Source organism: Herpailurus yagouaroundi, unplaced genomic scaffold (genome assembly GCF_014898765.1).
Source record: "Herpailurus yagouaroundi ecotype Mexico unplaced genomic scaffold, PumYag 199, whole genome shotgun sequence".
Taxonomy (NCBI): Eukaryota; Metazoa; Chordata; class Mammalia; order Carnivora; family Felidae; genus Herpailurus; species Herpailurus yagouaroundi.
In genome coordinates, this window is record NW_024412430.1 from 2,029,211 (window position 1) to 2,045,470 (window position 16,260).

Genomic DNA, 16,260 nt, shown 5'->3' on the forward strand with positions numbered 1-16,260 from the left:
AGACTTAGGAGAAAGCAATTTGTATGTATATGAAAACTAACCTTGCGAACGTTAATTATTCCTATACTGTAGAGCTGTGAAGTTCCAGCAATATCTGGTAATATAGTCTAATCTCTAATAATTTAAGTATAGAAATTTTCTATCAATAGGATACTACAGTAATTAAAAAAAAAAAAAGACACCCCCCCCCCCGCCAACTTTTCTTTAAAAATTTACCCAGAGCTTCACTCATGTTCATCTTAATTTGTATTATCAGATGGCTCCTTATACACTTCGGTATGGGACATGTAAGCACAGGGTTTTTGTATACACATATATGCAAAATAGCTTATATTTTAATAACGGGGTGGGGTGAAGGACAGGAGAGAAGTGTTGAGAGGCAGAAAATGTAAAGCAATTACTATTCCTGAGACAGTCTTAAAATACATTCCATCCAGGGTCAGTTTCTCATTTTATAAGAGGACAAAAAATGCTCTTTTTCTTGCAAAGTCATTACCAGAATGACAGCGACACTCTACTTGTGCAATCTAGGTTTCCTTCTTTCATCAGCAACCCTTTTGACTTTGCAGCTATGCAATCTTTTAAATGCCAGCACCTTAAAAACTCTGCCAGCCAAGAGAAAACACAAATTCACCATGAAGGAAGTTTCAAACCTAAGCTTTCCACCCCAGCCTGCATTCCTAACAGGATGGACAAAAACCCAGCACCAATATGCAGCAGTGAATAAGGACCCAACTGCGCTGACCTGATTTAATTTACTGCACTGGCCCCATGGAGCATTTAGTTACCCTTTAAGAATGCTTAAACCACCATGAAAAGCTGCAATGGGAATCACCAAACCACTCTCCACCTGGACGGACATACCACAGTGGTTATGGGGTGAAATTCCTGTGTGAGCTGAGAAAATAGAGTAGCATTCACCAGACCGAAAGCATTGCATCTCAAAGGCATTTGGTTGTTAAGCTTTTTGTAGGGAGAGGTGGAGGGGGAGAGAATAAAAGATAATGAGACACTTTGGGGCAGACCAAACTGATGATTCTAATGCTTAGAACCATCTGCCAAGCATATTTTCCTCATTATGTTGTTTACATAAATAAAATAGTCCCTTGCTAGGAGGGTTTAAAAATGTGTGGGCACATAAGAAAACTGAGTTCTTTAGTTTGCCTACATAACCTAGGCAATAAAAACTACTCTAAGGAAACTTACCCATCAGGCAAAATAAAGACCAAAAGGTATTTATTTGGCCTCTTCAATTTTGGACCCAGGCTATTTTAAGTCTGAGCAACTTTGGGAGGAAAAACAGCACATTGAGTATTCTTAAGAATAAATTTAAAAAGTTCATTTATTCCCATATATTTAACATACATAACAGAAAAAGGGGAGGATCTTCCAAACTTTTTCTCTATAGGTCTCCTTTTGTTCAAAAGACTTCTTAATTTCTTTAAGTTGTCATGCCAATGGATTTTTCATGGTCAGGCTAATTGGCAGCGGAGGGGGGGGGGATGTGTGTGTGATTTCATAAAATTAAGCAGGTCATTCCTCACTTTGAAAGCTAAAGTTGCCTCGGAAACACTGCTGCTTCCATGGTCAACTAATTTTGTCTCTTTTGTCCCACAGGACCCAGCTTTAGGGAGGCATCATTTATTTACAGGCCTTTCCACTGGGCTTCAGTGATCAGCCAATAATACTGTGGACACACACTTCTAATGGCCTGTGTTTTGAAACTGAGTCTAATCTAATGGCGAGGGGCCCAAACTCCTTTTCCAGCACAGCCATTAAAGGATGTAGGTTATTGCTGTTGTCACCATTGATATTTGTCATTGTAATGTAATTAGGGCCCTAAAATGATGCATTACAGCCCTTGGCACAGCTTCTATTAAAATCTTTTCTTCTGCTCACTGAACTGCGACCTGCTTTCTGATGAATAACAGACAGACAGCTTTAGGGTAAGGAGCAGATTCATCAAAGAAGTATTTTTCAGCTTTGGGGAAAGAGAGGGGAAAAAAAAAGGCAACCTACGAGGAAAAGCACTAGGGGAGGAAAAGCCACAATACACATTTGAATTTCATCTGACCACTTGAAATTCTGATTGCGTCTGATGAATCTTGCTTAGACAATATATCCCCAGTCTTCGAATCACATGGTTAATCAGGGCTCTAATCTGCTATCCATCAGCCTACGCCAGGGCTGCAGCTTCCAATCAGATTGATAGGTGATGTGGCTCATGCTTCCCTGAGCAAGTACATTCACAGATAACCCATTTCAACAGGCAAGATTCTGAAATACTGCTGTCAGGGCTGCTGGCTCTGTTCTCGTGGTATTCGAGGCCTTACGGACACTGCCAGACTATTGTCTGTAGATGCCCACGATATTCCAAAATGGCATTAATGGCCCCAGTGAAAGGACGATTGTGCCAAAACAAGACAAAATCATTTGTTTTCACAGCCATAATTTGTGAAATCCATTAATAATCTTTGATACTTCTATATTATGTCTTCCTCTAGCCATCAAGACGGTCATTTAAAAGTAAGTTTTACGTGTATTTTCCTTCTCTCAATTCACTACCATTCTATGAACTGCTCCTGTAATTTCCCACCTTTATGCCACCCTCCAATAAAAAGAACCAACAAATGACCACCCCCCCCACACACATGCACACAAAACCAACAAATTGGGCAAAATATTTTAGAAAAGGGCATTCTATAGAAGAAAATACCTTGGCTGCGCACTCAGCACTTGGCACATGAATGCTGACAGTCTAACTAGTTAGTAATGGAACAGAAAAACACAGGCAAAAAGCTTTCATCCCTTTTTCCTTCACACTCCAACTCAGTAACTATCAGAAGATGTATTAACTACCTTGCAACATGGGAAAGCAACATCAGGCATTGAAAAGAATGCCACATTTCAGTCAGTCATTAGATTAAAAAAGTAACAAATCCTGGAGAACACGATATCAAATACATATTTTCTTTATCACTTACAACAAATGACATTAATACATATTTTCTTTATCACTTACAACAAATGACATTAGTCATTTAAGTAAGACAAAAAAACTGGCTAAGCCTACCCTTGAATTGAATTACATCCCCTCAAATAGTTGTAACATGATAAAAATCTAATTTTTATTTAGATTACTTCCGCCTAGATGATTTCCTTAAAAAATTAAACAAATTTCATTTTTATGACATAATAAACTTGAAAGAAAGTACAGATAACTTTATTTTAGTAATCAAAGAGATGTATCAGAAGCAATTATTGGCTTAAAAAAACATTTCTTGGAGTTTTAGTCTCTCATCAAAATAGGAGCCATACTACCACCCAGTACTGTTGAAATAAAACAGAATAACAAAACATTACTAAGAAACCATTTTAGCAGCCCAATCAGAAAACAACAACAAAACACAACCAATTATACTTTCAGAAAAACATTCTTGAAGAATAACATTTCACAGTTAATTTGCTTTCTACACAGGTTTCTTCGTCAAAAACATTTTCAAAGGAGACTCCGTTTTTTTTAAGTTTTTATCAGGAACATACATTCACCAATTATATAAAACACTTCTAAAAAGTGATGAAAACGTTCTTCTTATTCCATCTGAAATCCTTTCTGGAGTATGTACAAATAATCTTGCAAGCCTCTCCTTCACCCAGAACCAAAGATTGTAATTTTGTATTTCAATCAGAAAATCAATTATCTTCATTTGTTCATTGATCTGTTCCAAATGTTCTAAGAAATGGCCTAACTTCGGGAACTGATCCTGCTTGCCCCTAGATTAAAAAGTCAGAGGACTAATGAGAAAGTCTTTCCGAATGACTAAAAATCCAGACTAAACATAAGGAAAAATACTCAAGTAAGACTATTTCTCTAAACTGACAATCCAGGTTTGATCTTGTCATCAAAACTGAACTTTACATACGAAAGAAAGAACATGTAATGGACAAAACTAATTTTATGGATTAAAAAAAGAAAAGCCAGATTGGAATAAGGCATAGAGATCTAGATCAAAGGTGCTGTCCACATTGCTGGCAAGCTGGTAAACTAGACGGCTAAGTTTTATTTTAGTTCACGTACTTATTTTGCACAAAATATTTTATATTGCTTAATATAGCAATAAATGAAGTGATACTGTTATAAGAATCAAGTTAATAAAACATCTATCAGTTTCCATAAAGGGCTGATTCAAACTAAGACTTTTTTTTTTTTTTTTTTTGGTGCAAGTATTAAGACTTTTAAAAGCTGTCATCATCCCGCTTCCTCTAATAAGAAAGAGGTACTATCTTGGAGTACTCAATTAGTCTTCCCTTGAACGATATGAAAGTGCCAATATTCAACTAATTTTTAGCCACCACCCAACCTTCGCCTCCCCCAGGGAGTTGAACTAAAGCAATGATTCTACTGACAATAATACCGCAAAGCGGTGTCAACCTGCTTTGTGCTTTGAACTCATATTTATGCTAATTTACTGAGCGCTAAGTATGCTATAAAGTACCCAGTATGTTGTTCAGTTAATTGCATACAATGAAGTACCTCATTTGTTTGTCCTAACAAGATATATGGGTGCTACCATTTGTGGCACCAGTACAAGAATACTCAGGACAATGCCTTTCCTGAAGAGTATGGCGGTATGCCTGTGTTTCATGAAAACTACTCCAATCTGTCCCTAAAGGCAAGGCTGTATTTTATTGAAGCTTTTTTGCAATGATTAGAAAAAAGTGCCCTTTCCTCTCATCTCTTGAGCTTTCTAGGTCTTTAAGGGAAATCCAGATAGTTGCCTATTATCCTTACTACACCTTCTGGGCTCTCGTTATTGTGTTTAAATACTACTCCGAGCATTCAGAGTGATGTATTATCAAGGTTAAGAACAATGATCGTTGTGCCAGACATCCAATTACTCCTACAAGGTCAAATCATTTCGGCTCTCAAGTCTGAAAAACACTGTAACCAATGTTATCGTGATTATGTTCCATTCCACCAGAGGGGAGCGGCAGGGAAAATGGGGGAAAAAGATGGGAGGGAAAAGTGGGATGTCAGGAGTGGGAAGAGAAAATGACCCTCTCTGGTGGGCTTAACTTTAGCCTTCATGGAACACGGTGGTACTGGTCAGAGAACCTGATTACTCTGAGTCCTATGACACTCATGTCAGTGTGTCATGGCAAAGACCTGCCTGCTGCTTTCTGATTTCTTTTTTCTCTCCCTGTTTCCAAATCAATCTCTCACACGCGCTCTCTTTTCACCTTACTGTTTCCTACTGACATAAACATACAAACGCCTTCGTAAGTCGATTTACAAGTAAGCGTTTTCATACTTAGTGATAATATAAGGGGACAAATATTCCTTGTGCCCATGGTAGGTGAGTATCATTTACCTTGAGTTTTCCCAACACTATCTATGTGATTAAACGGTATGTGGGAAACTTTGGATACTGGAATAAAACCAGCAAGACAAATAAAAATATTAATAGTTCTTCAAGTTCTCGTCAAGGATATGTACCTCCACGAAAGCAATAAACCGCCTTTCATACACTGAGAGCCATGCTCTGCTTCTCAGTCTGTCCTCTTACGTTAGACTAAAGGCTTCCTGGTCTGTTTTCTTTACCTCCATTTTGCATAAAATCTGTCTATATCTACGTTCTTTGGCATTTCTTTTTCTCTCATCCTTTCAATTCTAGCACGACCTCTACTGGCTTCCCCTCACCCCTCCCAATCATATAAAATCTCAACTCTCTGAAGCCATCACTGTCAAGATACCCTTCTAGCCCCTTAGACTCTTTTCTTGCCTTGATAAATAGCCAGTTCCTATCAGAACCAGGATGCACTCCTCTGCTGTTTGCACTCATACTGCTCGGCCAAACACCCCCACTACCAGCCGGGTCCAGGCAGAGCAGGCAAGTGAATCCATGGGCCTCTACCTGGCTAGAGCAGAAAAGAACAGCATCCCCAAGATGGGGGTGAATAACCCATGCAAGGATGAGGGAGAGACCCCGTGCCTGAAAGTCCCAGGACTCGCTGCCGACTCACCTTTTCTGTCTCAGCCCAAAGATACCTCAGGCATCTTCACTCCCCCCATCCTCTGATTCCTTCTCCCAGTCATTCTCTGGCCCACTACAGCCCTTTCCTCACTGCATTTATAATCATCTGAAATCATCTCACATGTTTTTGTTTACATGCAGGAGAGCAGTGCTCCTCAAACTTTAATGTGCATACTAATCACCCAGGAATCTTGTTAAAATCCAGGCTGGAGTGAGGCCTGACCGTCTACACTTCTAACAAACTGCAAAGAGACACAGGCGCTGCGGGTCTACAGGCCGCACCCTGAGCAGCAAGGCTCTCTGGGTGCGGTCTGCAGGTGGACCGCAGGCTCAGGGAAGGCAGAGATCTCGGTCTGCAGCCACCTTGAGGAGCGAGCAGAAGGCACGCACAAGGATCTGCTGAGTGGACAGAAGCAACCGCAGTTGAGTCAGGTGGCGGGATCTCCTCAACTCTCTGGCAAGCACACTAAAGTTGAGAATAGTCAGGAGCATTTCACCCAGAAAGGGGTATCTATCTGGAGGTCCTGCTTATACTCTGATTTGGTTTGTTTACCTTCCCAACACACATCTTTTCTGGCATTCAGGATGCCGCGCTGCTCAAAAAGAATAATAAGTAATCTCGGTGGGTGACAAGAGGAAATGCAAATCCACTCTGGACAATTCCTGGCTGATAAGTAAGTGACTAAAACTTCCATTCCAAAACCTTAGCAGGATATGTGTTTTAAAAGGTATTTGAGAAACACGATAAAGGCGATGCCACTCAAAGCTCCCTCCTGAGATTACTCACACCAGACTGATCACCTCACCCACCTGAACTAGGCTATTTGTTAGACAGCACAGTGGGGGAGCACCTCGTATGCGGAGTTGGGTTAGATCTCCACAATGGTATCTTCAGAGTAAAACCGTGTGATAACTCTTACAGTCCAAGGAAGGGCCCAGCCCGAGCCAGGCACTGGCAGCCATGCTCTCCAAGGAAGTAAAAGAGCAGTTCCTGGTAATCAGCGCATAGCGGGTCACACGCACCCTCCCACACGTGCAGTGCCGTGCACACATGCCGACCCCACCCAGAAGAAGGAGGACAGTCAGAGCCAAGCTTGGGGAGCCACGGTCACAGCCCCAGCACGAGGGCTCATACAGAGAACGCACCCTTGGAATGCCTTCCAAACAAGGGCCAGAAATCCCGGGGATCCATGCATAGTTTCAAATATGCAAATCCCCTCCCCACCTTCCCTGACAAGCCAGTTTGAATACTCTCACTGGAGGGGGGATATTGTTCCCCTAGAACCTACTAACTCCTGACGCATTTTGTGTGTTCTTTGTCCTTCCTGCAATGTACCCCACACAGAAGTCCACCATCACTCAATGACTCCTCACCCAAACTCTCGTAATGACTCACATAGGTGTGAACCCCACAGGCTGGGAGAAGCCACAGTGGTAGGCTGGTTAAGAGAAAAAAAAAAAAAAAAAGGAGTCCCACAGACTGTTGTCTCCCTATATTCAGAAAAATAGCATTATCTCTACAGTCAGGCTCATATCTTTGAAAAAAAATTTTTTTTAATGTTTGTTTATTTTTGACAGAGAGAGAGAGAGAGAGAGAGAGAGTGGGAGAGGGGCAGAGAGAGAAGGAGACACAGAATCCGAAGCAGGCTCCAGGCTCTGAGCTATCAGCACAGAGTCCGACACGGGGCTCGAACTCACGAACTGTGAGCATGTGACCTGAGCCAAAGCCAGAAACTCAACCGACTGAGCCACCCGGGCGCCCCTCTTTCTTTTCCTTTCTAATACCTTACTAGACAGGTTGAGAAAATTAAAAGTACAGGAAACTCCTACCATCCCCTTTTGCTCCAGTATCCCTAGTTACTTTTCAAATGTATTTCAAGCTGCTTTTAATTAAATTGTGCAGGCAGTTTAAACATTTAAACGTGTACCTTAGAAAAAGCCAAACCCACAAATGTATGGCTGCCTTTCTGTCCATTCAACAAATATTTGTTAGGCACCTACTATTTGTCAGGCCTATTTTAGGTGCTGAATGGAGACACGGGGGTGAACAAGACAAGTAAGTTCCTGCTGTAATAGAGTTCACAGTGCAGGAGGGGGAGACAGAAGCAAACATAAAAGTATATGGAGAGGAATCTGAGAAACAAGAAGTGCTGAAGAAGGTAAAATGGGGGGGGGGGGGTCTAAAAGAGAAGCCTGGGATGGGACGTGGATCTGCTCTGGATGAGATGATTAAAGGACAAATTTAAAGAACGGACTTGAGAGCGCAGAGATATGGCTGGAAGCAGCATCGCCCAAAGCAGGTTCCACACGGAGTCTGGTAGATGTTAATAATAAGTGTTGTATACATAAAGCACTCCCTGACCAGATGACCTCGCGGAGCTCAAACAAAGTGAAACAGGTTCCTTTGCTGTTGGGACATCTCAGACCTTTCATTTGATAGTGTTTAGTCACAAAACTTTGGAAAGGAGGACAGAAAACACACGGCATTTATCAGACCTGTTTGCGGAACCCTTTCCTCTCAAAGCTCTTAGAACGGATCACATTTCGTGGGAAACACTGAGCTGGTCAAGGATTTCCAGGCCTGACTTTACACTAGCATTACAAGTGGATCCTTCACAAACACCAACGCCCAGGCCTCACCCTAGACCAATGAACTCATGCTCTTGGAGGGTAGAACCCATGCTTCAGTATATTATTTTACAGCTCCCCAGGTGATTCTAATGTACAGGCAGAATTGAAAACCATTAAGCTAGAGCACAGGATGTGTGAAATAAAAAACAGAGTGGAAAATAAGGACAGAAAGGGCTCATGAGGTCAGACCGTGGAAGGTCCTGAATGCCACACTAAAGAGCCTGAACTTTATTTGCAAGGCAGCAAGGACCTATCAAGGGCATTTCTAGGAAAGCTGTGATAAATACCAGACAGGAGGTCAAGACATGCTAGTGCATTTCTGCCCTCCACCCCTTTCTTGCCACTGATTATACTTGAGTGGCTGTGGAAGGATAGAAGAGATTTATAACCACAAAACATACCACAAAAGGAAAGATGGAGGATGAAAGATAACTTCAGAATAGGAACAATATGAATTCCCACAGCACCACAAACTTAGGAAATTCAACAAGACATTTTCAGATACCAGCTCATCCATTCACTCCTACTCTAAGCTAGCAGCTGTGGTAGAAACAGCAGAGAATGCTGAACTGATCTGGACTCCAGTGTTTATAACCTAGGAAAAGCAAAGACCAAATGGAAACAAACGTGGTAACAGACAGCATGGGGCATCTAGGTGGTACACAAGAGAGCCCTAGATACGCAAGGGTGAGGACGGAAGAAATCCCTTCTGGCTGAAGTCTTTGAGGAAAGAGCCACACGTGAACCAGGTTAATTCCACAGTTCTCAATACCGCTCTGCTATCCTACCAGGCACTGTGTCAGACACAGTCTGAGAAAAAGAGGAGTGAAACAAGACAGGATTTACAGAGCCCATAATCTAGCAAATGAAACAGACACTGAAAAAATACAAAATGCAGGGCATTTAAAAATGCTTAACAGAGGTCTCTGTTTCCCTGAGTAACTGAGGGTGAAGAGAGTCTTATAGAGAAAGGAGAGAGAGGCAGGGAAAAGGGCGACGACATTCCAAAAAGGACCGGCCTGTGGCACCCGTGTGGGACATTCATATTCAACAAACAGGACAAGGGAAAGAAAGGGGGCAGCAGCAGCACAAGACGAGGCTGAAGAAGCAGATCCAGAACAGCCCAGCATATTGCGATTATCTCCACCAGGTTAGCCTGTCATGAAAGTCACATATGGAGGCTACATGTGCCAATCACGATCGTCGTCGTCGTCCTAACATTCACCGAGTTTCCCCTGCACCAGATAGTCCACGTCAGTGCAGAACAATTCCAAGAGAACTACTCTGTCCTCATTTTACAGATAAAGCCAAAGAAGAACAACTCGGGTAAGTAATCTACCATGATCAGATAGCTGGAGAGAAGTAGACAGATGCAAGAATAACTGAGGGCAGATTCCAAGAGACTGACTGGGTGTGGCTAATGAGCAAGAAGGAAAGGCAATCATCACCTGCCTCCAGGTTTCTGGCTTGGCAAACTGGGTGGATGGTTCTGGCATTTCCTGAGATAGAGATCACTGGACCACGAGCAGGCTTGCGGGGGAAGATGTTGTTTGCAGACATGTTGAGTTTAAGTACTTGTGAGACACTGAAGGGAAATGAGGACTCGGTTACATACAACGGTCTCAGAGGAGACATCCAGGCTGTAGAAAAAAATTGGGATTCGTCTACTAAGCAAAGTGGACAAGGTCACCAAGGTAAAGGGTAAAATGAGCAAAAAAGAGGGTAAGAGCCATGATGGGAATACCGACTGGATTTCCAGGAGTGGAGAAGGGCCCCTAAAGAATAACCAAATACGGGGGCACGTGGGTGGCTCAAGTCGTTGAGCATCCGACTCTTGATTTCGGGTCTGGTCATGATCCCAGTGTCATGGGATCGAGCCCCACGTCGGTCTCTGCACTAAGTGTGGAGCCTGCTTAAGATATTATGTCTCCCCCCCCCACCCTCTCTGCCCCTCCCCAGCTCATGTGCATGTGCTCTCTCTCAAAAAAAGAAAGAAAGAAAGAGAATAAGAAAAAGAGAAAGAAAAGGAAAAAGAAAAAGAAAAAAAGACCTAATATGAATGGATAGACATTCAAGTCTCCCTGAGTCCCATAAGCCCCCATAAGGCTTGGTGACGGTGGGAGGAAAGGAGACACACTGCAGAGGGAAAATCAGCAGCATGTTGTGACTTCCCTAGACCTGGACAATGAGAAGTATGGAATCCATGACTCCAACATGTAAAGCCTGGGTATGGGGCTACCACTCATTAGGGTAGGGAAGTCTCAAGGCTAGTTTCAAGGTTTGTTGTGGGGGACAGTTATGAAAGGCAAGGGGAAAAAGCTGAACTCAAATGACAAAACATTCTGGAAAGCACACCGATACTGTGAACGATACAACTGTGGAGTCCCAAATCCTAAGACGACTCTATTTACTAGTCCAGCTGAACCATGACTTTAAGCAAACCCCTAAGTGATCTGGGACTCCACGTCTACACCCATGAAATGGGAAGAATACCTGCTGCCCATATCTGGTGGGCAGAAATATTTATGAGGATACACTTATGAATAAAATCCCTTAAGGTAAGTAGTTCTGTTCTAAAACAGAACTGAGATTAGATAGTGCTACAAATTGAGTAACTGTATTGTTAGGTATCGATTCAAGCTTAGGCTCTTCCCGTCCCTCAATTAAGAAGCCATCCCTCACTAATTTATACTACACCAGGGAAGGGCTTCGGATCTAAAGGGGCAGGGTGGGGGGCAGACTCAATGGCACAGTAATAAGAGAACGGTGCCTCCCAATTGATCGGGAAGAGGAGAGAGGTCATAAGCCCGGCCCCAGAAAATGTGCTGCTTCTCCACTTTCTTGCACTATGACCCAGAAAAGACATTCTCGGTATTTATGTTTCGCTACTGGCAAAGGATCTCTCTTCCTCTTTTCTTGATAAACAGATACTTGCCCTGGATGCAGTAAATTTTATATATAGTAGTAAAGAGTAAAGAATAGCAGGCAGCAGGGAAAGGAGGAGAGGTGGAGGGGAAGTCAGGCTTAATTTCAAAGCTTCTTGTAATTTAAGACTACAGAAAACAGGTGAGATTTATAGAAATATGTTATTTCCATTAGATAGATGATGAAAATGAAAAACAAAAATTCTAAGTTATTAAATTAAGAATTCAGAAGTACTCAGAAGAATTTAAATGAGTTTTGCATTAACCAAAGCACAAACTGCAGTGACTGAACGGCTCCCCACTTGAGAATCTGTGTCAACTGCCTTGACTTAACTTACTATTTTTGCACATGTCCCTAACCAGCTTGAACTTGACTTTACCTTTCACCTAACTTGCTTTTAAATTTACTTTTTTTATTTTTCAGGTTACACCTTCCTTTATCTTATGAACTCCAATTTTCTAGTCCTAATAAAACCGCCCTGATAAACCCACTGATTAAATATTGTAAAGCAGCGCTAATGAAAAGTAGTCAATCCTCACATTGTTATCCATCATCAAGAAGACAATGGTCTTGTGCCAGAATTAAATCAACTCAGAGTTGAGTTCAGCTCAACTAGGTGGAATTTTTGTTGTCGTCCTTTGGTTTTTTTGAACAGTGAAGACATTCCCAATCAAGAAAGTAGTGTGCTGATTTACAGTCTGGTACAAACTCCTTATTGTTAACGCCCATCTGTGGAAAATTGTTCGCAGACCTGCACCAGTCCACAGACCACATGCACTAGCACTGTTCTAAAGCAACACTCCCACTTGCAAACGATAATTTCTTATTGCCCGGGACTTTAGAAAAATCGGTAAGTATATTCCTTCAAGGCAACAAAATTCTCTGACAGAGCCCTGAAAAATGGAGCATTCCTTGATCCCTGCCTGTGTTATGTGGAGAAGCTACGGGTTCACAGTTACACTCACTGGCTTAAGGGCAGGTGATGGCCTAGAAATCAGTTCTGCAGACACCCTAGACCTCAGTGGGGTCTTCCCACTGCATCATGCTGCCTGCTAGCCGGATGCTATGCTACAGCCAACTGTAAAGGACTACAATTATAAACAGTACTTTTTTCTTTCTAAATGACAGGGCTAAAGACGACCATGGCAAACACTCAAGGATGTTTGTGCTTCTTCCACAACAAAATACACTTCAAAATTGGGAGTTTTGCTTGTTAAACTTAACTTTGATAAATTTTCTGGGGACACCTGAGTGGCTCAGTCGGTTAAGCGTCCGACTTCAGCTCAGGTCATGATCTCCAGGTTTGTGGGTTCGGGCCCTGTGTCCGGCTCTGTGCTGACAGCTCAGAGCCTGGAGTCAGTCTATGTCTGCCCCTCTCTCTCCCTCCCCTGCTTGCACTCGGTCTCGGTCTCTCTCTCAAAATAAACGTTAAAAAAATAAATAAGTAAGTAAGTAAGTAAATAAATAAATAAATAAATAAATAAATAAATAAATAAATAAAATTTCTGCAGAGGATGTGCTCACATGACAAATGAAGTTAAAACAAAATGTACTACTTCATGACTTTTTTTTGCCCATTTACCTAAAATACTGCTCAGGAATTAGAGGTCAATATGAGCAGGGCAGACACTGGAGGATGAGAAGAAAGAGGACAGAATTTGAAAGTGTAAGTACCTGTCACAGTGGGGTCTCAGAGAGCAGAGGAGGGAGAAATGGAAGTGTCTCCCTTCTCTGTAACAAGGTACCAACCCCACCAGCGACCAGCTGGAGTCCAGGCAGGCTACCTAAAACAAGGTACTATTAAAACGACTTCAATTTGCTGACCTGTTACAGAGACGCGGGTCTGGAACGTAAGCAAGGCCAGGTTATGCAGATATCACACTAGCTATCAATCCTCACATCCTAAATTGGGATGCACACGGACTCCCCCATGTACGATATAAACTACATCACGGAGACAGTAACAACGAAACACAAGAAATTTTAAACATTCCTTGGCTCCTTGCTACTCAAAACGTGGTCAGTGGACCAGCAACATCGGCATCACCTGTGCATCAGAAACGGTGAGTATCAGGCACCACTCCAGACCTGTGGAAACAGAATCTGATTTTAACATGATCCTCAATGACTTGTGCACACACCGAAGCTTGAGAAGCACCACTTTAGTTCACTGGTCCTCAACCCTGCTGCACATCAGAATCACCCTGGAGCTTTTAGAAAAATGCTGATGCCCAAGTCCCAGGTCGTGGGGCCTGGGAACCAGCATTTTATACAACACATTGGTCCAGTTCTATCCCCTCGTTTTATAGGTATGGATGAGAACTGAGACTCAGAATTCTAAGTTAGGTAATTTACCAAGATCACAGAAAGTTACCAGCTGAATTTAGAGGAAATCCTAAAAAAGTATTTAGGATCATGCTGCCCATAAAAATGATGAAGAAACCATTAAGTTAGCAATAAACCAAAATTAATTTTAAAGAACTAAGGTTTCATTTTACTACACACACACTTTTTTGTACTTTTATTTTTTCATTTTGTTAATGTTTATTTTTGAGAGAGAGAGGGGGCACGAGTGGAGGAGGCACAGAAAGAGCGGGGGACAGAGGATCTGAAGCGGGCTCTGCAATGACGCTGCAAGCCTGACGAGGGGCTTAAACTCACGAACCGCAAGATCATGACCTGAGCCGAAGTTGGACACTCAACCGACTGAGCCACCCAGGCACCCCAACTGTTTTGCACTTTAAAAAGAAACTGAACATATACCTGTCTATTTTATGTATCTTTGAACCCTGCCCAGTATTTTTCGATGGTGGGTAGGCAGACATAATTTTCCATCGGCCACAGAACAACCGGTAGAGACAGTGAAGCCTCAGCCTTGGCTGGGCTTCTGCCTAGGTCAGCAGTTAGCTTCAGAGTGGAAGGATCATGTGTGATTCTTTTTCTAAAATGTCTGTAATATGAATATACTACTTTTTTAGCAAAAAAAAGAAAAAAAAAGCAAAAGCACTTTGAAACTGCCTTTTAAAGATCTTTATTTTACTTACATTGAAAAGTTCAAAAACAAGGACAGTCGCTATGTGCTGATTATAAAAGTTTCCAAAAGCACAGCACTGGCTCGGGGCACATGGGAGACAAGAAACTTTTGCCACAACTGCTGACCCCTCTGGTGGTTGATGATTATGTCATGACATTTCACCCATAAATTCGCACAAGATGCGTAGAGGTGTGGTGGGAGGTGGGGGTGGAGCGGAGGAAATTAAAAGCTGTGGTCAGACTTGAAAAAAAAATTACCCCAGAAAAGCAACGTATGTTTCTGACAGTTGAAAACAGACTGCATGACAGACAGCAAAACCACATTTCCGCATGTTTTTTTTTTTTTTTTTTTGGAATGGATCTGTGGTTTTATGCCACCAAGCAATATTTTGGTTTACCAAAATGTACACTATGGCCTTTTTAATTTCATGTTTACTTAACTTTCCTTACTATCATTGCTGTTCTCACTCAACTACAGCAGTTTAAAACAAGAGTCTGGGGCGGGGGTTTAAACTACAGACTATGCCACATTACAAAAAAAGAAGAAAATTAACCACACACATTAATTTGCACTGACTAAAAGCATCCATTGTAATTTCAGTATTTAGCTCATACATAATAAACAATGGAAATAATTACTTGTTTTGAAATACAGTAGTTTCTCAAGACAATTACAGACAGCCTCACGTTTCCACGAAATTTCTCAAGACAAAAAGGATATGGAATCACTGACCTATCCAGTTGCTGGCCAAATGATATAAAAATTGAAAGGAAACAGGAAAAAAAAAAAAGAATGACTGGAGTAAAGTCTCCACAGCTGATGCATAATTTAGAAGATTCTGTACCTATTTTTAATGTTTAAAAAAAAAAAAACTTTAAAAAGGAAAAAGTCAAAAATCAGGTAATTTGCAAACTCCCACTATTACGTCTATAAAGGTAATGGCAGTAATCAAGCAAAATGACGAAGAACAACACTCGCTCTCATACACTGACACAAAGGTCAAACATGTTCCCTAAAATGGTAAGTTCCTAAACCCACTGTCCACAAAGAGCTGCCTGGCAAAGCCCATCGTGGCCTGGGTATAGAATAATAAGGCACAAATACAAGTCTTATGAAAAAGAATCCCTGAGGTTCTTGGCAGTAATACAGATTTGGCAGGAGATGAAGGGAAGATGCGGCTATGAAGACATGGAAGGCCAGAGAAGCAACAAACTCACTTTTCTTTCCTCCTCTTCCTTCTAGCACTCCCTCCTCCCTAGGCACCTACCTCACTGCCAGCATAATCAAGAGCAATTCCCTTCCCCCTCCCGGAGGTTTCCTTTTCTATCAGTGGTACCATGATTCTGCCAGGCTGCAGTGGTCAATGTCTTAGGAAGGAATGCATTTACACACCCGTCGTCCAATGAACTGCTAGGTCACTTGGGTTCCTCCTTGCCAGTGCCACATCCCTCCTCAACCCTGTCCCTCTCCAGTCCTGTGACTCTCCACTCAAATCATTTCAGCTAAAATTCATTGAACATCTGCTGTCAGGGCCCATGCTAGCTGCTACACCCTCGCCCTCCTGGCTGATTAAAACTTCTTTTTGCCTTCGTTCAACAGCTCACATAATATACTAGCATTCAAGGCCTTCTGTAG

General features: G+C 42.0%; 1 protein-coding gene across 12 annotated transcripts in view; it reads right to left on the bottom strand.

The window, feature by feature from the left end:
* The window catches only part of TLE4 (TLE family member 4, transcriptional corepressor), a 160,202-nt gene that overhangs the window by 107,778 nt on the left and 36,164 nt on the right, over positions 1–16,260 (bottom strand). The gene's annotated exons all lie outside the window — the stretch shown is intronic.